Source organism: Aethalodelphis obliquidens, unplaced genomic scaffold, assembly GCF_003676395.1.
Source record: "Aethalodelphis obliquidens isolate GAN/ISIS:26980383/991018 unplaced genomic scaffold, ASM367639v1 scaffold9, whole genome shotgun sequence".
NCBI classification, from domain to species: Eukaryota; Metazoa; Chordata; class Mammalia; order Artiodactyla; family Delphinidae; genus Aethalodelphis; species Aethalodelphis obliquidens.
This window is the reverse complement of record NW_020837953.1, coordinates 21,327,289-21,349,184: the sequence shown is the minus strand read 5'-3', so window position 1 is coordinate 21,349,184 and position 21,896 is coordinate 21,327,289. Positions and strand designations below refer to the sequence as shown.

The window sequence follows — 21,896 nt, the reverse complement described above, 5'->3', positions numbered from 1 at the left end:
GTAAAGTGTCTGCACTGATAGCACCTACATGGTAGGATTCTCATGGAGAGCGAACGAAATAATAACATGTAAAGTGCTTAGAATGGTGCTTGGTTCGTAGTAAACGTGCATTGTTAAATACAGTAATGGTGATAAGACATGGTTCCTGCCTTTGTAGAGTTTGCGGTCTAATGACATACAGACTTAAACCTAATAAATGATAAAATGATGTGAAATTAGGTATTAGTTCACGAGGTTCTGACTGTCAAGGGCCTTAGAGGTGAAGTGTGTGTATGCTGTGGGGCTGGAGAAGCAGTGAGGGAACAGGAGGAAGAGAGGTACCCGGGACGAGGAGGTAATGGAAAATTACACAGAATTGAGGGAGGTTGGGGCGGTCAGTGGTTTCCGTTTTACAACCAGAGAATTGGGGGTGGGGGTGTTGGAGAGAGAGACACAGAGAGAGAGAGACTGAGAGACACAGAAAGAGAGACTGAGACACAGAGAGACTGAGAGACACAGAGAAAGAGAGACTGAGAGACACAGAGAAAGACAGAGACACAGAGAAAGAGAGACTGAGAGACACAGAGAAAGAGAAACTGAGAGACACAGAGAAAGAGACTGAGAGACACAGAGAAAGAGAGACTGAGAGACACAGAGAAAGAGAGACTGAGAGATACAGAGAGAGACAGAGAGACACAGAGAAAGAGAGACTGAGAGACACAGAGAGAGACTGAGAGACACAGAGAGAGACAGAGAGACAGAGAAAGAGAGACTGAGAGACACAGAGAGAGACTGAGAGACACAAAGAGAGACTGAGAGACATAGAGAAAGAGAGACTGAGAGACACAGAGACAGACACAGAGAAAGAGAGACAGAGACACAGAGAGAGACTGAGAGACACAGAGAGAGACTGAGAGACACAGAGAAAGAGAGACTGAGAGACACAGAGAAAGAGAGACTGAGAGACACAGAGAGAGACAGAGAGACACAGAGAGAGACTGAGAGACACAGAGAAAGAGAGACTGAGAGACACAGAGAGAGACTGAGAGACACAGAGAAAGACTGGGAGACAGAGAAAGAAAGGCTGAGAGACATAGAGGCTGAGAGACACAGAGAAAGAGAGAGAGACACACAGAAAGAGACTGAGAGACAGAGAGAGGCTGAGAGACACAGAGACTGAGAGACACAGAGAAAGAGAGACTGAGAGACACAGAGAAAGAGACGGAGAGAGAAAGAGCTGCTTGCACTCTGTTGGCCAGAGGGAGAACTAACTCCTTTTCCCCTTTCTCTGCTTAGAGCTGGTAGCTGGTCTGAAGGTGAAGCTGCTGGCAGTTCGCTCTTTGTTGGGAACAGTGGCTAAGGAAGTGGTTTGCTACTGGCTTCTGGAACTGGGCTCTGCAGCCTTTATCCTCCACAGCTGATTCACATACTTTTGATTCTTGCTGAGAAAGGCAGTTGTTAGATTTGGAAGTTTTCAGATTCCAGCGCCAGCTGGACAGCTGACCCTCTGGTAATTGTTTCCCCAACTGCCAGCCCTCTGTTGCCTCATCTCCCTGGGCCCCTTCTTTTCGACTTTGAAGCCATATCCTATATTTAGTGAACTAGCCAGTTAGGGGTTGGAGGAGGATTGACGGGGAGTCTCTCCTCCCTCAGAATTCTGGGTGGATGGAGTATTTGGGCCTAGGAACAAGATGTATCCTGCTTAAAAACTTTAACCCCTTTGTCGGGCATGCTCAGGTGACAGCTTACAGTGCTAAGAATGTGCCTCTCTCTAGCTCATGAGTAAGGAAGGAGCAGTGTTTATTTTTGGGTGTCCTGAAGAAAATATTTGGGAGAAGGAGTGGGGAGAAGCCCAGACAGCTCCATTTATGGTTGAGCAATGCTTGGTATTCTACAGAGGGACCGTATGGGCCGCGGGGAAGAGCTTAGCAGTCTCGTTGTTCACCTCTTGCTCCCTCCATTCAGGGATGATCAGGGACACCGTATTAGCCATCACAGTGGGACAGGTGTTCCTTGGGCCGACACGAGCCTCACCCTCAAATCCCGGGCGTCTTCTGCTCCGCCAGCCTGCTGAATCACCACCCAGGAATGGCGGTAGCCAGGATGCCTCCTGCAGTGCCTGGAGCACTCTCGGCATGGTGCGCCATTGACTGGTCTTGGTCTCCTAGACACGGCCCGGGCCTCTCCAGGCCTGCTGGAGTGATAGGCTGGGTCTTAGCTCCCCCTCCAGCTTGTTCCACAAGGCGATGACCTACTTTTCAGAGACAACTAAGTGTTTGTGAGCAGAAGAAGGCGGTGACCTGAGTGAAGGTGAACCAGAGCTGCATTAAACAAACATTGGGAGTTACTTTTTTGTGTCTCGCATAGCAGGGCCCACCCACCTCAGTCCCAATGGAACGGCTGACCAGGCTGATGTGTGGGGGCCAAGTTCCAGAAGCTTATGAAGATAGGCAGCCACCCTTGAATGCTCGTTTCTTCCATCGATGTACTTTAGTGTAAGAGAGAGCCTTTTATAATGATTGTACACTTTGTCTTTTGGGTGATAGGCGAAGGCTTGAAAGGAAGTTGGGGCTCTTACAGTGAGTCAGCGCTATAAGCCAGCAGTCCCTTCTGGTGACAGTATTCTACTTCATTTGTAGCCCCTCTGAGAGGATTTGTATCTTTTTCTTTTGTACAGGCTGGGATAATAAGCTGGATGGGAGCCCAGATCTTTAGGGAACAAGTGAGTAGCTTGTTTAGGTTTTCCTGTCCTTGTGAGACAAGGTTTAGATTCAGTTTTTGCAAGTGAAAGGAAGTGAACTCACTTTTCTCTTCCCTGGATGTCACTTACCTTATTACCAGACCTCCAACTTCTGCTTCCCTGTTGAATATGATTATTATACTCGAGTTGTCATCCTTACAGTTGTAAGTTAGCACTGGGGGAAGGATCCAAGGCCCTGACATGAGATGGACAGTGACTCTTGTCCTATATCAGCTGGCTCTAGGGCCCTGGGGGAATTGCTAAACTTGCGATTGGGCCATTGCCTAAACTTTTCTTTTCAGCAACTCCACACACATGACAACTCCCAAATCGCCCTATTAATAAAAAGAAGAGTTACTGATGTTGTACCCAGAGATACAGATCAAATCTTAAAGTCCAGGAAGGAAGATGCTTAGGAGAAGAATTCAACCCTGCCACTCTCTCCCTGGAATTCCTCCTGATAACCTTAGAGGTGTCAGTCCCATTTGAAGAACTAGTTTACATATCAGAGCAGGGCTTGGAAGGCAGCATGGCATCAATGTTGGTCTTGTAGATGGCTAAGTTTCTTGGGGAAGAGATTTGAGGTGACCTGAAATTGCCCCCGCTCCTCCTAGGAATCCCAGAATCTGGTCACAACCTCCTTTCTTCCACTTTTCCCATCCCTTTATGCCCAGGAAGCCTGGTCTCTGCTTATTTCGTAGTCTCTCAGCCTCTTCGTGGTGTCATTGTCCTCCCATCTGTCCTACATGGCCACTCTTGCACTGACGTTCTCAGGTCTCTTTCTTTCTGCCACACCTTCCTGTCCTTCCCGGCAGAGCCGGACCCATGTTCACTTTCCCCACGGAGCTGCTGAGTTCTGCTGCATAGCATTGTGCTGACGGGCTCCTTCACAGGTTCATGAGCTCCAGCCATAGCTTGACTCTCAACCCTGCCCTGAAATCTCTCTGTTCTCTCCTGGGTGACTCCCATTCCTTTTCCTTTACAGCAGCTATTCCAGACTTGCACCACTCTCCTTCAACTTGCTGCTCCACCCCACCTTGTAAACTCTCAGCAAGCCATTTAGCCTTTTACTGTCCACAGCTCTGCCTCTCAGCTTATCTGTAATCTTCCCCAGTCCTCACCACATTCCGTCTTGTTTCAGAGGCAGTCCTCTGGGCATGTACATAGTTTGTATTCTTAGTGTCTCCCCACCTAATGACTCTTCATAAGTTTTCTCCATCCTAAGGAAGAAACATCTTTTAAGCTGTCTCTTCTTCGACCTAACTCTGCTTTTTATTTTTTTAAGCCCCTAAACCTCTTTAATAGCCTTTCTTATATTCCTTTAGTCATCTTGACCCACGATAGCATGGCTTTTGTGCTCGTCGGCCCAGCTGAAATCGCTCTCACTTACGATGACCTACCTTCAGAATTCACTGTTTCTTTTCAGTTCTCATGTTTGACCTTGTTACAGCTTTTTTTTTTTAAATTTATTTATTTATATTTATTTTGTCTGCACCAGATCTTAGTTGTGGTGCTCGGGATCTTCGTTGAGGCGTGCATGCAGAATCTAGTTCCCCAAGTAGGGATCGAACATGGGCCCACTGCATTGGGAGCCTGGAGTCTTACCCACTGGACCACCAGGGAAGTCCCTTGTCACAGCTTTTGACACTATATTTGGGCCTCTTTTTTTCCCTTCATTGTGTGCTCTCCCTGGACGAGTTTACCTACTCTGGTGATTTCATTTATCAACATTGTCTACGTGTACAGTGATGACTCTCAAATCAAAATCCCTGAATATGAATTTTCCCCTGAGGTCCAGAATTGTATTCCAGATGACTATTGCCTTTTTCCACTTTGAAGTCTATAGAAGTTCTAAGGTAATGTATCCAAAACCAAGTTTATCCTCATCCCCCTTTTTTTCCCTGCCCAAACCTGCTTCGCTTCCTATTGATATATAAACTATCTCAGATACCAGTATCGCTCTCTACCTGTTTGCCCAAGCTGGGAAATTCAGGTTTGTTTGTTTTTTTGTCTTCCTTCGTTCTCCACATCTGACACTAAGTTCTATTCGTTCTAGTGCAGAAACATCTCCACATCCATCCTTTCCCTCCCATCCATCCTGACTGGACCCACTGCCCTATTTTATTTTATTTTCATTTTTTAACATCGTTACTGGAGTATAATTGCTTTACAATGTTGTGTTAGTTTCTGCTGTATAACAAAGTGAATCAGCTATATGTATACATATATTCCCGTATCCCCTCCCTCTTGCGTCTCCCTCCCACTCTCCCTATCCCACCCCTCTAGGTGGTCACAAAGCACCGAGCTGATCTCCCTGTGCTATGCAGCTGCTTCCCACTAGCCATCCATTTTACATTTGGTAGTGTATATATGTCAGTGCTACTCTCCCACTTCATCCCAGCTTACCCTTCCCCCTCCCCGTGTCCTCAAGTCCATTCTCTACGTCTGCGTCTTTATTCCTGTCCTGCCCCTAGGTTATTCAGAACCTTTTTTTTTTTTTTAGATTCCATATATATGTGTTAGCGTACGGTATTTGTTTTTCTATTTCTGACTTACTTCACTCTGTATGACAGACTCTGGGTCCATCCACCTCACTACAAATAACTCAATTTCGTTTCTTTTAATGGCTGAGTAATATTCCATTGTATATATGTGCCACATCTTCTTTATCCATTCATCTGTTGATGGACACTTAGGTTGCTTTCATGTCCTGCCATTGCCCTGTTTTAGGCACTCATCATCTTTGGCTGTCAGTGATCATGCCGTAGCTCTTCTTAAAAACTCCAGTGCTCACTGCCTTCTGTTCTTACACAAGGTAAAGTTCAGACTTGGCTTGGGTATGATTCTCAGTTGTATCCCTTGTTTATGTTGTTTCCTGTGCCTTGGATGTTCTTTCCATTTTATCAGCTTCACAAACTCCTATTCTTGTTGTTAAGTAATCTTCATCCCAGCTAAGATAAACTAGCTTTTTATGATGTTCCAGCTTCTTTCCTTCTCTCCAGGAAAAATTTAACTTACCTCCTCATCTGAGTTTTCATGGTACTTTATACATCCCTTTGTGATAGTACCTATCGTCTTGTTTTACAGTTGTCTGTGTAATTGGCTCCCCTAGACCATGAACCATGAATTCACTGAGGGCAGACCGTGCCTTCTTCCTTTTTTTTTTTTTTGGTACTATAATAATTGGTTGAATTGTTGGGTTGGTTGAATTGTATACAAAGGTCTTGCTATCTCTAGATAAAGGATGTTTGGAAAGTCTAAAAGAGCTATGCTGCTGTTGGATATTAGCTGTGGTAGAATCTGCTCTACTCTTTTTATTTCACAAAATACCCTTGTTTATTGTATGAAAATTATAAAACAATAAACAAAACTATGAAATTAAACTCACCTAAAATCCCACCACTTTTGGATAACCACTGTAAGTATTTTGCTGTATTTTCCTTCAGACATTTTCTTCTGCAAATATATACATATAAATACACATTTTGTAAAAGTATACTATTTGTAACTTGTTTTCTTCACTTACTGTATGGTGAAAATCTTTCAGTGTCAAAAATATGTATTCTTATCATAGTTTACCTTGTTGTCAGTATTCCTGTGTGTGGTGCAGTGAGACTTGAGATGGCCTCCTAATTATTGGACTTTAAGTAATTTTGCATCATTTGATGTTGTAAACAGTGGGATGAATATATTTTGTGTGTGTGTGTATTTGCACATTTAACCACATTTCCTTTATATAAATTCCTAGGCGTGAAGTTGCTGTGTCAGAAGTTATTGGACACTTAAAAATTTTTTAGGTACATTTTGCTAAACCCCTCTCCATAAAAGTTGTACCATGGGGTTGAGTTTTTATACCTCATTGAGATTTTTTCTGCCTGTGGTAGGTTTTGTGTTTCTGTCAGAGGTTTCATCTACTGGAATGATTGAATTAAGGCTGTGTTTTAGGAAGACTGATCTAGCAGCATGTGCAACACGGATTGGGTGAGAAGGAGGGAAGTCCTTTTCTTTTTCTTTTGAAGGCTGTTTAAGCAATCCAGGTGAGAGGTAGTGAGAATTAGACAGGAGAGGTTGACTATTGAATAAAGGAGAAGGTGACTGAGAGGTATTTGGAAGAACCGATAGGACTTGATAGTGGCTTGAGCAAAGGATGGTGCCATTATTCAAAGGGGGAAATTCAAAGGAGGCATTGATTTGAGGAGGAAAGATGTGGATTCACTTTTAATAACTTGAGTTCTAGCTGCTGTGGCATGCTCGAGTGGAAATGCCCCACAGGCAGCAGGCACTGCAGAGCAGCAGTCAGGAGAGAGGCCGGGCTCAGTCTCCTCAGCCTGATCTTTAAAGCCCTCCATAATAACCTTCCCAGCATCCTCTCCAGCCACCTCCTCACATCGAAGCCCGACAAGACTGTCTTTCTGGAGCGTCTTCACTCACTGTGTCTGCTGTACAGATCTTACCCCTTGTCCATAACCCACCCCAAAGTCCTCTAGGAAACCTTCTCCGATCACCCCACTGGAAGTTAGTTCCTAGTTTCCTAAAATCTAGTGGTAATTTTTTAAAGTATCATTTATATTGTACTTTAACATCCTATTTGTACGTATGCTTTATTTTCTTCTGCAAGATTGGAAGCTCCTAGAGGTTGAGGACTATATTGTAAACTCCATTTTATCTCCAACATTGCCAGCTCTGTATTTGGCACGTAAGTGTCCCAAAACGTTTGGTGATTTATGGAGTAAGTGGAACCAGTTTTAATGTGGTAGTAGTAATACACTGGATTATTATCATTCTACAGCTAACAACTAATAAAGTGCAAACACTATTTTTTGTGCATTTTCCTACTTATTTTTCTTAAAATAATCCTCAGATATATCAATATTATGGGAGGGGAAGTGGAAGACAGGAGCTGTTAAGTGAGAATCCTCTTTTACTTGTTCTTTGTTTCCCCCAAGATTCTTAAGAGTAGTAGATATCTGACCTTTAGCTTTTAACCCCCTCTGCTCTCCTGAAATTGCTGTTGTTAAGGTCACTAGTCATCTCCTAATTGCCAAATCCAATGGTAATTTTTCAGCCCTGATCTTACCTGACCTTTCTGTGGTACTTGACACCATGCAATGAAACACTCCGTCCTCCTTGAAAGCTCTCCATCTTTAACCTTTTATGACCTCATCCTTCCCTGATTTTCTTCCTTCGTTTACAGGTTTATCTTCCATTAAATAAAGGTGCTTTCTGGGATTTTGTCTTTGGCCCTCTACATAGTGTTCTCGAGTGACCTTATTCATACTCATGGCTTCAGCTGTTGGGCCTGATCTCTCTCCTGAGCTCCAGACACGTGTCTCTGAGTGCTGGAGGACTTCTTTTGGATACTGTATAGGTATCTTTTACTCAACATGTTCCAAACTGAACCCTTCATCTTCCTTCCAGGAAACCTGCTATTCCTCCCTTTGTTTAAGGCATTGTCTTCTACCCAGTCACACAATTGACTTGACAGTCTTCCCTCTCTTGGTCCATCTACCCTACCCCACCCTAACTCAAACAGTGATCAAATGCTGTGTAATTTTACTCTCACATTCCTTCATTTCTTCCCATCCTCAGTACTACTTTCTTAGTTCAGATTCTATTATTTCTCAGCATACAACCATAACAGTGTCCTAACTAGTCTCCCTCCCTTCTGTTTTGCTTCCCTCCTTTTCACTGCTGCTAAACGCTCTTTCTAGAATTAAAATCTGATCATAAAAAAAGTCATTCCCAAGCTTAAACCCTTTCAATGGCTTTCCATTGTCTTTAGGATGAGATACGGTTTCTTTAGCATGGCATGCAAAGCTTACATGTCCTGCCATCCTTCTTCCAGGGCAGAGTGTACCCTGCACGCTATCCATATCAAACTTTTTTTTTTTTTTTTGGCGGTACGTGGGCCTCTCACTGTTGTGGCTTCTCCCGTTGGGGAGCACAGGCTCCGGACGCGCAGGCTCAGTGGCCATGGCCCACGGGCCCAGCCGCTCCGCGGCATGTGGGATCTTCCCGGACCGGGGCACGAACCTGTGTCCCCTGCATTGGCAGGCAGACTCTCAACCACTGCGCCACCAGGGAAGCCCTACTTATTGTATTTTGAGGATTAATCCATATCAGCCCATATAGACCTTTTTTTCCTCCTTGCTTATTATTTCATTGAATGGATGTACTATTATTTATTTAGCCAGTTCCCTATTGATGGACATTAAGGGTGCTGCTAATCTTTTGCTCTTACAAACGCTAAAATGAAAAACTTTGTTGTACACTTGTCGTTTTACATACGTATATCTTTAGGAAAAATTCTTAGGTGTGGAATTGTTGGATCAAAGGGTATGCATATTTGTAACTTTGATGGATAGTTTCATGCACTGCTTTAACTTTTTATTATGACTATTTCAAGCATATAAACAAGTATAGATGATCCTGTAGCATGTACATATGTATCCTCTACATATGTACCCACTACTCATTAAACAGGTGTTTTGCCGACACCCTCATCGAGGTTCTGTCTGCTAGGTGCTTTTAGTACCTCCTTAACATTGTAGAGCACTCCAACAGAATGTTATCTTAGACTCAGAGTAAGAAGTGTCTCAGAACTCATACCCTGCCATCCTAGAGTCACCACTAAGCAGTCTATCTTGAACTTAAAAAAATATGTATAACCTCATTGTTAGCAAAAGACAGCCTCAGAGGAGAATTCCAGTGTGTTATTTTTAGTACCTGCAATCTGACTCTCAAAAATGTTTATTTTGCTTCCTTTCTCTGCTCAAAAGCAACAAAGAAATGTTACCGGAAGTTGGTGGCCTGTCTTTTTGGAGACTTGTTTTATTTGCTCGTGGAGGAGCCCAGGTGAATTGAGCCAGAAGCACAGCATCCCACCCCGCTTTGTCAGAATAACTAAATGTGGTTCTCCTTAGCAGGCGCTTACCTTTAACTGACTTGGAGGTGCAGCTGTGTCTGGGTCCTCATGGAGTTGATGAGAGAAACTGTTCTTGGAGGGGGGAAGCTGTTGATCTCTATTACACCTGCATACCTGTAGCTGTTTCAGTAGCCTTTTGTTGAAATAAATTTCCTTCCCTCCTATCTCTCTGCTGGAGACCTCTAACCTTGTTCCAGTGGTAGGTGACTCTTGCTTCTGACCTTTTTTGTAGGTCCTCAGAGTGCCCAGCAGTGAGGTTTTTACATTATTTTATGAATTTATAAACCTAGTTTCAGTTGGGGCTATTATAATCTGAGGTCATGCAGGTTCAGATTCACCCTAGAAGCAGGTATTTCTGCCTTCCCTCCCAATTGCTCATTTTTTTTTTTTTTTTTTTTACTTTGTTTGGACTTGTACTATTACGTAATCACGGTAGGGAGGAGAGGATGCATAGGATTCACCCATTTCTCCATGGACCACACAGCCAAGAAGAAAAGGATCAAGGAGAGGGAGCTGGTTTGAGGGTCCGTGGCCTAAAGCACAAACCCCCTTTAAGCCTGTTGTCGGGCCTTAGTATAGGTCTGACCACACAAAGTACCTCTCCAGGCCACAGGCAAGTGCAGGGTGGGCAGAACTCCTTGGGTGGGCAGAACTCCTTGGACCCACACTTAGTTCCCGTTACAGCTTCCCTTTGTCTTGCCCTTTCAGTCCTTTCCTTCTAAGCAGGAGGTCTGACTTCTTTTGTCTTCAGTTCCTCAGCCCTGCAGAGACAGCCTTGGCCCTGGGGACAACCCTTCTTCAGATAGTAAACTCATTTTCTCTGTATAGGACCAGTGGGACAAGGTGTAATTCAACCCCGTGCTCCATCAGACACTGCTGCCAGGAGAGACAATGAAGAAAGTGATCTTTGTTGCTCCCTGAATAGGACTGTGAACCTGGCACCTGCTTTTGTTACTGGCTTCTTAAGTCACTGGAAACATTTTTGTTGTCTTCCTGGGTCAGCAGCTGCTTGGGGGTAACGGTAGCAACTGGCTGTCAGGGTGTCAGTCCTGCCTCAAAGAAAATGATGTCTTCAAGCAGCATTACCTTTCTTCTTTTTTTTAAATTTATTTATTTTTGGCTGCGTTGGGTCTTCATTGCTGCACGCGGGCTTTCTCTAGTTGCGGCCGACGGGGGATACTCTTCGTTGCGGTGTGGCAGCTTCTCTTGTTGTGGAGCACAGGCTCTTGGTGCACAGGCTTTAGTAGTTGTGGAGCGCAGGCTCAGTAGTTGTGGCGCACGGGCTTAGTTGCTCCGCGGCATGTGGGATCTTCCCAGACCAGGGATCGTACCTGCGTCCCCTGCATTGGCAGGCGAACTCCAAACCACTGCGCCACTAGGGAGGTCCCAAGCAGCATTACCTTTCATGTCTCTATCAGGGCTGGTGTTGAGAATGAGCAGCTGGGCCTTCACTTTGACCACCCGTGACCCTTATCTTCTCTGAGTCTGAGGAGACAGTTTCCTTCCTTTTTCCTTCTGCTCTCTCCTTAGGCTCTGAGTTCCGTGTTCCAGGCACGTAGGTTGGGGCCTGGTGCATGGTGAGTATGCCGCAGATTTGTGTGGAATGGGTGAATTCCTTAACTGACTGTGCATATTTCGTGTCACTGACCCTGATGACGTGAGGGTGCCTTGTCGGCGGACAACCTTTGTTTTTAAGAGAAAGGTTGTCTCAAGGGAATATGGAAGGTCTTGATTTCTAGAGGCTTTGGGGAACTGTGGGAACTCCAGCATAGGACTTGTTCTCTCCTTCTGGGCCTCGAACTTTCTCCTCAGCTGAAACTCTGCTGGCGGACTTGCCCTCCTGTTTCAGGAGTAACATCCTGAATCTGACTCAGGCCTTCTCTCTCCCAGGGCTCTGGCGTCCCTGAGCCCACCCGAGGGCAGGGCAGGTAATTCCTTTTTAGCTGTCATCCTGTCACTGTCCTGTCATGGCGTCCCTGAGGACCACACCTCATGCACTGAAGTCTGGACTTCCTGATCTGCATTCAGTCACGCTCCACTCAGCTCTTGGGTGTCTACGCCTTTGTAGAGGCTGTTGGAGACAGCAGGGCTCCCCCTTGTCAGCAGCTGGCCAGAGTGCCTGTTAGACTGCCAGATTCTGAGCCTTTCACGTTTGTCTCGTCTCTGTCTGGAACTTAGGCAGACTCTCTCTTACCACCCGAGGTTACCTCTCACTGTTCGCCATCATGGGACCTATGAGGATAAAAGATGAATGGCCACGAGGAGCACAGAGCAGTGTTGGACTGTGGTGCTTTGAAATGCTCTGATTCTGGGGAAAGGTCCCTGGTGTGCAAGAAAACAACTGGAGTCTGGGCCACTGTCCCCCCTCCCCCCTTCCCCCTTCCCAAGAGCCTCAAGTTGGAACCATCACTCACCTCATAGTTCTAAACATCCTTTTTTTTGTTTAATTTTTATCTGATAAAATGTTACTAAACAATTTCAATGGTGAAACACACAGAGGAAATGACAGACTAGCATGTGTTGCCTTTTAAATGCACTCAGTTCAAGTGGCTATTTTAAAAGTCAGTTGTTCCTGCTGTTAGATTCCTGTTGTCTGGGCTGCTTTCCTCCCTTAGGTGGGAGGAGTCTCAGATAGAATTTTACAGGCGCATTAAAGGAAGGGGGCTCAGCTCTTCCCTTGCTGATTGATCATTACTTTACACCTTGTTCTTTTCAGTACTTATATTCAGATTGTTCTATGTTAATTGCTCTCAGATCTTGACACAGACGAGGTCTTAGAAATCAGTTCAGAGGTTCTTTACCTATGGTTCACTAACCCCTATATCTACATGTAAACAAAAGTTTGTAGGTAGGTGAATGTGTGCCTTTTCCTAGGGGAGAGTATCTTTAGTTTTCATCATATTCTGACTGGAGTTTGTGGCCTAAAACAAAACAAAACAAGAACTAGCATTTTATAGGAATTTGGAGCTCCTGCTCACATAGTTAACAGCAAAGTTGGATCTAGAGATAAACTCTGGAATCCAGGTATCTTGACTCTGTAACCAAAGTTATTTCCACCGTGCTCTCTTATCCATACTCTTCCAGGGGAAATAGTAGAATAAAGACAGGAAACAGACATATGTGATCTGAACTGTCATTTAATGTTTGTCTTTCTCATCCACAGCTTCATTTCACAGATTAGGAATCCGAGGCACCTGGTCTGTTGGACTAGGTGACCTCAAAGACACTTTGATTCTCACAGTAGTATGTTGTAGAATCTATATTTGGTGTCGTGCGTGTATGTGTTTACTGTTTCCCACTGTCTGTTATGCTCTGTGAGCATCAAACTCCCCCTTTTTTTTTTTCGGTACGCGGGCTTCTCACTGTTGTGGCCTCTCCCGTTGCGGAGCACAGGCTCTGGACACGAAGGCTCAGCGGCCACGGCTCACGGGCCCAGCTGCTCCGCGGCATGTGGGACCTTCCCAGACCGGGGCACGAACCCATGTCCCCTGCATCGGCAGGCGGACTCTCAACCACTGTGCCACCAGGGAAGCCCTCAAACTCCCTTTTTTTTTTTTTTTTTTTGCGGTACGCGGGCCTCTCACTGTTGTGGCCTCTCCTGCTGCGGAGCACAGGCTCCGGATGCGCAGGCTCAGCGGCCATGGCTCACGGGCCCAGCCGCTCCGCGGCATGTGGGATCCTCCCGGACTGGGGCACGAACCTGCGTCCCCTGCATCGGCAGGCGGACTCCCAACCACCGCGCCACCAGGGAAGCCCTCAAACCCCCTTTTAACCTTGCCCATTAAATGGTTCTTTTAGAGAAGAAACCATGTGTTGTGTGCCCCGTGACTCCTAACACTCAAGATCTGCAGTGACTGGCTACCTTGTTGGCACTGTTGACTGACTAGTAGCATGGGAAGGCACAAAAGCTTGGGTTGGTTATTTTTATTATCCAGAGATTTTCCCTTTCCGTTATCTTAGTAGCTGTTAATTTTATTTAGCCTGATCTTTTCAAGTAGACATACTCCCTTTTCTCTTTGTTTTCACAATGCTACTTACACAGTTTCTCCACCTGCATCCAGCCTGCATCATTGGGAGTTCTGTGGAACATTGTATTTGGCACACTGTGAGTTCTTCCAGGTCACTGAATGGCAGCCTGCCTGGCAGGTTACTCTGAAAAACTTCAGACCTGGGAGAGGGGTGTCTTTCTTATGAGGGGCTGTTCAGTGGAGTCTGACTTGGTTGTTGCTCGTGGATACTTAGCTCAGGTTTGGGAAATGTATGTTCTTATCATGCTGTCTTATTGGCCTGATGTGTGACTTTTGGATAGTTTGCTTAACCTCTGTGTATTTTCTCATCTGTAAATGAAAATTACATACTTTCATATGTATGTTAACATGTTAACTTTCATAAAAACATTTTCAAAGACGAATATAACAATGCAGATGAACTACTTTGCCTTACAACAAAGATGCTAAGAAATTTAAAGATGGTAAGGAATTTGAAGAAATTTGCTAATTTTCCCCTCTAATTGTAATCTGTGTAGCTTATCCTCAGAGCCTGTGACAGTTGTGGGGTTAGTCATCTTTTTGAGGCTGATGGAGTAGAAGGAAATTTGCATCAGCTACTGACATCACTAAAGCAAACTAAAAACAAATTAGCTGAGTGAAACAGTCCCCCAGAATGGGGAGAATGCAGGTGGTGTCTGGGCTGCATTTTCTCCCTTGTTGCTTTTGGGGAAGATCTTGCCTCCCTGAATTGGGCTTTTAGCATTTGGGGCGTGGCGTCCCAGAACAGTTTCCACTTCTCTCTGGACTGTGTTCATATGCAGTGTCTCCTCCGTGTGTAGCTGTATTCCAGTCTGTAAACGTGACTGCTGTGAGCAGAGTGCAGAGTTAGTTGTTTATTTTGTAAAACCTTTCTCATTGCCATGTGATATTTGCCCAGGAACTCGTGTTGTGACATTCTTGTCGTGAGTGTGGCCCTTTAAAAGGTTCATTCTCAGATGTTAGATGAGCCCCTAACTGGTGTCCTGAGAAGCATTTAAGCCTCTCTCCCTAGAGTTTAAACCAGAGGAGCAGTAATCCCAGTGGAGCCTGGGCTGGGGTCTAAAGAGAAGGTAGCAGATGAGGTGGCAGATGATAGGCAGGGGCTGCTGCGGTCTCCCGACTTGCACAAAGGAGGGGCTGGCCTCTCCTGGGGAGGTATTTCCGCTCATTGCAACAAATGAGGGCGCACAAAGGGCTGTAATGTAATGAGGCTCCTCTGGTGACGTCACCTGCAAGTGTGGTCAAAGTCCAGTTCTTGGGGGCTAGGAGACGGCAGTGGAGCTCTCCCTTCTCAGCTGTCACTGTGCCATGGTGCCTACTTCCAGCCACTGAGCCAACACAGCTAGGCCCGGGGCATGAACGCTTACAAGTACCAGAAGTTCCTGGAGGGGCTCAACAACCTGAGAGGTATTCCAGGGCTTCTGGCTCCCTGCCTTTTGTCCTTGCTGTTTGTGTGAACACTTGCTGTGGTGTGTGTTGTATGGGATCTTTACTCTCCATCAATCCCTAGGGGCTTAGAAAGGCCTCTGACTCAGAGCTGGCCATAGTTTTTTCTGTGTTTGGGCAATTACATAGAAGGGATAGAGTTTGTAAACGCAGTAGTGGGTGATGGGAGGGAATCCTCTCAGCTGCTCCAGCCGCAGCCTGTTCTTTTGCTTGAATGGGCACTGAAGCCACGTTCGGCCCCTTGAACTCAGCAGCGCTCAGGGCGCTCCCGGCAGGGTGGGTGGAGGGCTCCTGCTTTGGGCCCTGCGGCCTCACCTAGGTGTAGCTGGGGTTCTTGGGCCAGATTTTCCACTTGCCTGTGTCTACAGTGAGTCAGAGCCCCATCTGGAGAGAACAGGGAGTCGGGAATGGTTGTGGAGGGGAGGAGGAATGCAGGTTGATAGGGCAGAGACGCCACTGTAAAGGGTAAATCAGTGACTTTGAAGGGGACAGCTTTTTACTAAAATAGTATTTAAGGGGATTAGTGTTTGCTTTGCATGGTTGGCAGACTTTTCACTCATTATATAATATATGAGAGAAATGCTCCCAGGTATGATAATGCAAGACTCTTTTTGGCTATTAAGGAGGAAAATGAATGAACTCTTTTTACTTCCCTTTTTCTTATTAAGAGGTAGTTTTATTTCCATCTCTTAGGAAGGTGCTCAAACCATCCCTCTTCCATTGGCAGTCAGCGTTCTGGATCCAGAGTGACCACGGGGTGTGGAGAGAGTCAGGGGAAATAGAGGAAAAGGGTAAAGTTGCTTCCTTCAGGGTTGAGGGGAATGGAAGGCGATCTGGATTCACATCCTGCCAGGGTCTATAGATACTTTACTTTCTTTCATAATCTGTAGAAGGACAGTTTCTAAGAGAACATATACATGAAGAGCTTTGTTTGCTACAAAGGGATATACAACTAAAAAGTATTGTTCCATTGATCTCTATCTTCTCTTCCCTTGTCTCTCCCCGCATGCCATACAAACATTTTTTCCAGAACTTCTGACAGCTGGAGCCTGTCGCTTTTAGGTTGAGGGCTCTTCAAGCTCAGCTCATCACACATCAGACAGGTCTCAGCAAGAATGAGCAACATCAACTGTTGCTTCCCTGTCAAAGGAAGTGTTGAGAGGACAGGAAGAGTCTGAACTGCTTTATCCAGACTCATTGGGAAGAGGTGGCAGGTGGGGACAGAAAACAGTGGCGCTTCTCAGTGACTCTTCCAGTTCCTGGGCCTTGTTGCGGTCTGTGTGAAGGTGCAGGACTGTACCCTTGTCCCATACAAGAGCCCCTTTTCTTGCCCTCTTTCCTGTCTTAGGGGATCCTTCTATATTCCTGGGCATGAAGCCCACCCAACAGCAGGAGCCTTTTTTCCCCTGTGTTTACAAAACTCATGGAAGGGTTATCAAACTTAGTTAACCTGCATATTCCTTCAGGAGAGGAAAAGCCTCAGAGTAGGAATCCTAGGCCTCTCCTTGGATGCTGATCTCCTTAATTTAGTTTTATTCCCTGTTATCCTTACTGTCATTCTTAGAAAGGCCAGAACTTTCTAAAGACGTATTGGCGGTGGGTGGAAACTATTGGAGGTTAATATAACTTTTCCTTTTGGTTCCCCTTTTTTCAAGGGTTTAGAGGAGCAGTGAACCACAATAGGATGGCCACAGCCTATGTGGATCAGGTTTAGCAGTGACCTAAGTGGATTCCTGAGGTTCTCAGGAGACCATACCACTCATAACTCTGTCTTCCTCTGCTGTATGTGCTTCAGGAACAAAGTGCAGGTATGAGGGGTCGGGGGCACTTCTTGTTCTCCTCCCATAAAACATGCATGGGATGTTTACTCCCTAAATAGGAGTTGTTTTGGTCCCCAGTTTCCTGTAACTCTCCTGACTTTCTCAGGGGACTAATGGAACAAGTACCTCTTGATTTGATCTTCTCAGGGCTGTAGAGGTTTGAAGTTACACCCTACATATATATTTTTGCTTTTGGAAGACGTTATATTGAAACCAGCTTGGCAATCATTTGTTTTCTCAGTTCACCGATAAAGTTTGTTTGTTTTTCTCCTTTGCCCTGTTTTTACTAGGAATGAATGAATAACATGGCTAGGAATGAATGAGTGACAGACTAGATGTACCCTGTCATAGTGAGTGTCCTGTATGGGGCTGAAATCAGAGAAGAGAAATGACCACAACAGCAGCAGCTCCCACTCCACTCTTCCTACCCAGACACTGGGGCTCTCTGCTGTGTTATTTTGGCTCTGCACGTCTAAGGTGAACTCAGAACACTTACTGCAGTGGACACTAAGTAAGAAGACATATGCACTTAGTTCAGTGTCTGGTATGTGCTCGGAATTTACGAAATGTTCTGCCTCTTCTTTCTCCTGTTCCTCCCTCAGACTTCTTTGAATCACAGTGAGTCTTGTGCCTGCACTGGTCCAGGATGAGCTGGATCAGGGCACCTCTGACTGAGGAGTTGTAGCCCTAGTCACCCATCCACATGTTTGGTTCCAGGTCTTACTTGATCTCACTGATTGTTGAGACTGGAAGACAGCAGCACTAGTGATATTCTTAAAAATATTATGCACTCAGCAAATGTTAGTTATGGGCTAGGCACTGTTCTAAGCACTTCCCTGTATTAATCCATGCAGCGCTTATAATATTCCCATAACATAGGCCCTTTACAGTGGTATAACCAAAGTTTGGCTGGCCCGAGAACAGGGTCATCTGTCCTGCTAAGGAGATAACAGTGCCTGGGAGTATAGCAGCCAAGATGGCTGTATTGTATAGCTGTCTGGTACTGGGGACCATATGAAGTAGGGAGAATACCCAAGTCTGACTGGGTACCAACACACTTGGTACCTTCCTCTGAGGGACAGCAGCAGTATGGTGCTTTGGAGTGAGGGCAATAGATCTTCTCTCTCCACACTAGCCTCCTTGAGCTGTGTTCTGTTTTCTAATCCTTCATTCACATATATACACTGTATAATAGTCTTTATGGCATAAAATATATAATATACAGCAGTTTGTCCTGTTCACTCGAAGAAAGCATCTGATTAACTCCCTTGTCTCTCAGAACCTGACTCTTTTCCGGGTGGGAGAGGTGCCCGTAACGAGGGCATGTAGTTGTTTTGGTTTAGTCCTTATAATCATTTCTGGAACATTGCTACAGGTGTTAGATAAGTATTCCCCCAGCTCTGAGTTGACAGGCCAACATTTAGACACAAACTGTGGCCTTTGTCAAACTCTCCTCTGGGTTGAGTTTCACCCACTGTCCCCTGATTATGGTGAATAGCTACTCCCCTTCTTCATTTCACCTGTACCTTTGTGTATTCTGGAGGGCCTGACGGAAGCAGGTAATTGGCTCCCCTCTTTGTTTAGTTACTGACTTTGCTTTTCTTGACATGGTTCAGCTTGCAGCCACTCCTCCATCTAGTGGGTAACTGTTGAAGGGAGCCCTGTGGGAGAATAGAGACATTGTGTAAGTCTCGAAGTTCCTGTCTCCAATTTCCTGTGAATCTTTGATGCTTTGATGCCAGGATTGAGGTGCAGTATATTCCGTTGCTGCTGTTTCCTCTGGAAGGCTTTGACCTTTACTTGTCAAGCTCGCCAGCACCCACAGCTGTTGAATGATTTCTGCCTAGATGCACCACTTTTGTGGGCACGACAGGTTGAACTGTTGGCCCAGGTCCTGCCCTTTGGCAGAGCCCAGGCCTGTGCTGTGGCTGGTAATTAGGGATTAATTAGGGAGGCAGAGAGGTAGGTGAGGTTGAGTAATGAGAAAGTGGTTCTCTAGCCTTTGCTAAGAAAAGTTTGTGATAGGTCTGTGGGATAATAGCTGACTTTTTAAAGCAAACGTACCCCAACATACCCATGTACTTTCACCCTTCTCTTCCTTTGCATATATATACTGTCCTGTTCCCTCTGCCTGGAAGACCACTATCCTTTTCTCCTTGTGTCAAACTTCTATTATCCTTTAGTGCCTAGCTCAATCTTACTTTCCCCCCATGGTTTTTTGTTTGTTTGTTTTGTTTTGTTTGCAGTTCCACATATAATTTATTCTCTCTTTCTCGTCTGTGTTACTATAGCACTTTAAACATACTTACTTTAAGGATATCACATTATGGTATAGTTACTTTATTAAACATTTGATTTTTCCTGCTAGTCTTTACTTCTTGGGCAAGTTTCCTGTAACTTCTGTAAGCCTCAGTTTTTTTTTTTCCATTTGTAAGATGGAGATGATAATAGAATTTATCTCACCAGTTAAATGAGACAGTAAATGTAATAACATATAGCACAGATTAAGATCCCAGATGTTAGCTATACTGTTGCTAAAGGTGGGAACTGTGTCTCATTTATTCTTGTATCTTTCTGACCCAGTGTAATGCCTGGCATAAATTAGGCATGAAAGAAACATTTGAAGAACTGAATTACACTAAACTCATGTATCCAAATGTCCTTCAGTAGTCACCAAAGACAGTTTTAAAAAAGAAAAATACCAAAATAACTCTGACAATGGTGCCCATGCTCTATACATTTATAAAATCCTTTTTGTAGTTTTTCTCTTCAGCGCCAGATTGTGATGCCCATAAGAAATTCCATACTCATTTTATAGTCGTACCTAATTTTTGGTCAAAACGTGATATTATCTGGGGCTTTCCTGGTGGTGCAGTGGTTGAGAATCTGCCTGCCAATGCAGGGGACACGGGTTCGAGCCCTGGTCCGGGAACATCCCACATGCCGCGGAGCAACTAGGCCCGTGAGCCACAACTACTGAGCCTGCGCGTCTGGAGCCTGTGCTCCGCAACAAGAGAGGCTGCGATAGTGAGAGTCCTGTGCACCGTGATGAAGAGTGGCCCCCGCTTGCCGCAACTAGAGAAAGCCCTTGCACAGAAACAAAGACCCAACACAGCCACGAATAAATATAAAAATAAATAAATAAATAAATAAATAAATAAAAATGATATTATCCAAGATTGGCTCTTTGAAACATTAACTCCAGTCTCAAAGAATGAAATGTACTGCTCTGGAAGACATTGGAAAGATGGTACTACTAGTCTGTAGGCACTTCCAAAAGGGGGGTTCCAGGTATATTTTGGGCAGCGGCAACGTTGTTGAATAAGTGAACTAGGTGACTCCTAAGGAGGCATGCTCATTTTTGGTTCTCTTAGTTCTGATGTGTTTGCCAAGTCATCTTTCTCATTATCTTACAGCTTTACTTTGGACATCCACTCAGTTGACCAGCCTGGAAGCCTGTTCCAAGTTGGCACATCTGGGCTAGCAGGACAAGCCCTCACATCCTGACATGTGCCCTCCCAAAGTGGCCTTTTGTGGGGGACTTTTCTCCCCTCTTCAGTGTGACTAATAAAGAACCCTAGGAAAAACAACTTAGATTCCCCCCGCCCCTCCCCCCGCAATTAAATAGATGTGGTATTTTGTCCTTATAGAAAGAGTAGAAAAACAAAACACCCAAATTACCAAAATCCTACAACCCAAAGATCACTATGTTCCTATTCTATCGTATTTTCATCAAGTCTTTTTCTATCTCTCTCTATATATAATGTTGTGTTTGTATATATTTGTTATCATTGTAGTTTAGTTCTGTCTTGCCCTTTATTATTTTGTGAGCATTTTTTTTAATGCCTTTAACTATTTGTCTGCAATATCATTTCTTAACAGCTGTGTGGAATTTCATCAAATGTAAGGGTCATTTATTTAACGTCCCCCAGTTGTGGGGCGTGTACATTGCTAATTTTTCAGTGCTATAATATGATAATGAACATCCTTGTAAATAAACTTTTCTGTGCATCTCTGATTATATTTTTTGGATAGATTTCTAGAAGTGGAATTACTGGTCTTAATACATATATTCAGAGCTCTGGATGTTGGTTTTTAACTTTATTTCACCTTTAAAAGCTACTGAGGTTACCTGTAACCCTTTGAATACCTTTCTGATAGCTCTCAGCCCTTGCCCTCCGGGGACAGCCCCGTCTTCAGGCTTAGTGGCCAGCTGGTTCAGTTGTTTTATCATCCAGTTAATTTCATCATGGGACACGTGCCAAGCGTCTCTTTCACTTAGTCAGCAGCTCCCACATGTCATCATCACATCACTGCACTGTCTTACTCTGAAGCTTTTTCCCCAGCAGCTCCAGCCTTCATTGAAAAATGGCTTCATTGATTCTCCCCACCGTAGTACCTTTTCCTTTTCTATCAGGAGAGATCCATAATGTTGATCTGGAAACTGTAGTACCAAGAATGACCTAATCAGTGCTGTATAGAGAGCCCACATTGGAACCCCAGATTGGTACAAGGTTGAGATTCTCTTTTTCTTTTGCTGTTGTTACTGAGCTAGCATCTATCTACCTAATAAATTGCGCCAGCTTAACCTGATATAATAGGCTGACAAATTCTACTGTCTCATCACGCTTGCTTATGGTAGGTGTCTGCCTCTGGAAGAAATGGAAATGGTGCTGTGTGTTTAAATCAACATATTGCAGTCGGGTGCAAATTGGCTTCTGTTACTTGGGACTGACAGTCCTTAGGGTTATTATTATGGACATGATGAGAGTACAGTCTTGTTTCTGACTTGGAGTTGACATCCTGCAGCAGACAATGTGGGGTTTTCCAGCTGATGATAGACTGGATAGACGGTGTTTGGAGATTAGCTTGAGGACTGAGAGGAGGAAGACATGTGGGGCTTTGTGTGCCGGGGTCAATAAGAACATCCCAACAGCATCCAGGATGGTGGAAAATGG

At 44.8% G+C, this 21,896-nt stretch overlaps 1 protein-coding gene and 1 long non-coding RNA gene across 2 annotated transcripts in view; both read left to right on the top strand.

Moving 5' to 3' along the window:
* The window catches only part of MACF1 (microtubule actin crosslinking factor 1), a 248,778-nt gene that overhangs the window by 33,089 nt on the left and 193,793 nt on the right, over positions 1-21,896 (top strand). The gene's annotated exons all lie outside the window — the stretch shown is intronic.
* On the top strand, positions 1,108-20,580 carry LOC113621779 (uncharacterized). The gene is made up of 3 exons (XR_003433308.1): positions 1,108-4,343; positions 19,448-19,456; positions 20,567-20,580. It is a non-coding gene; the product is annotated as an uncharacterized LOC113621779 (long non-coding RNA).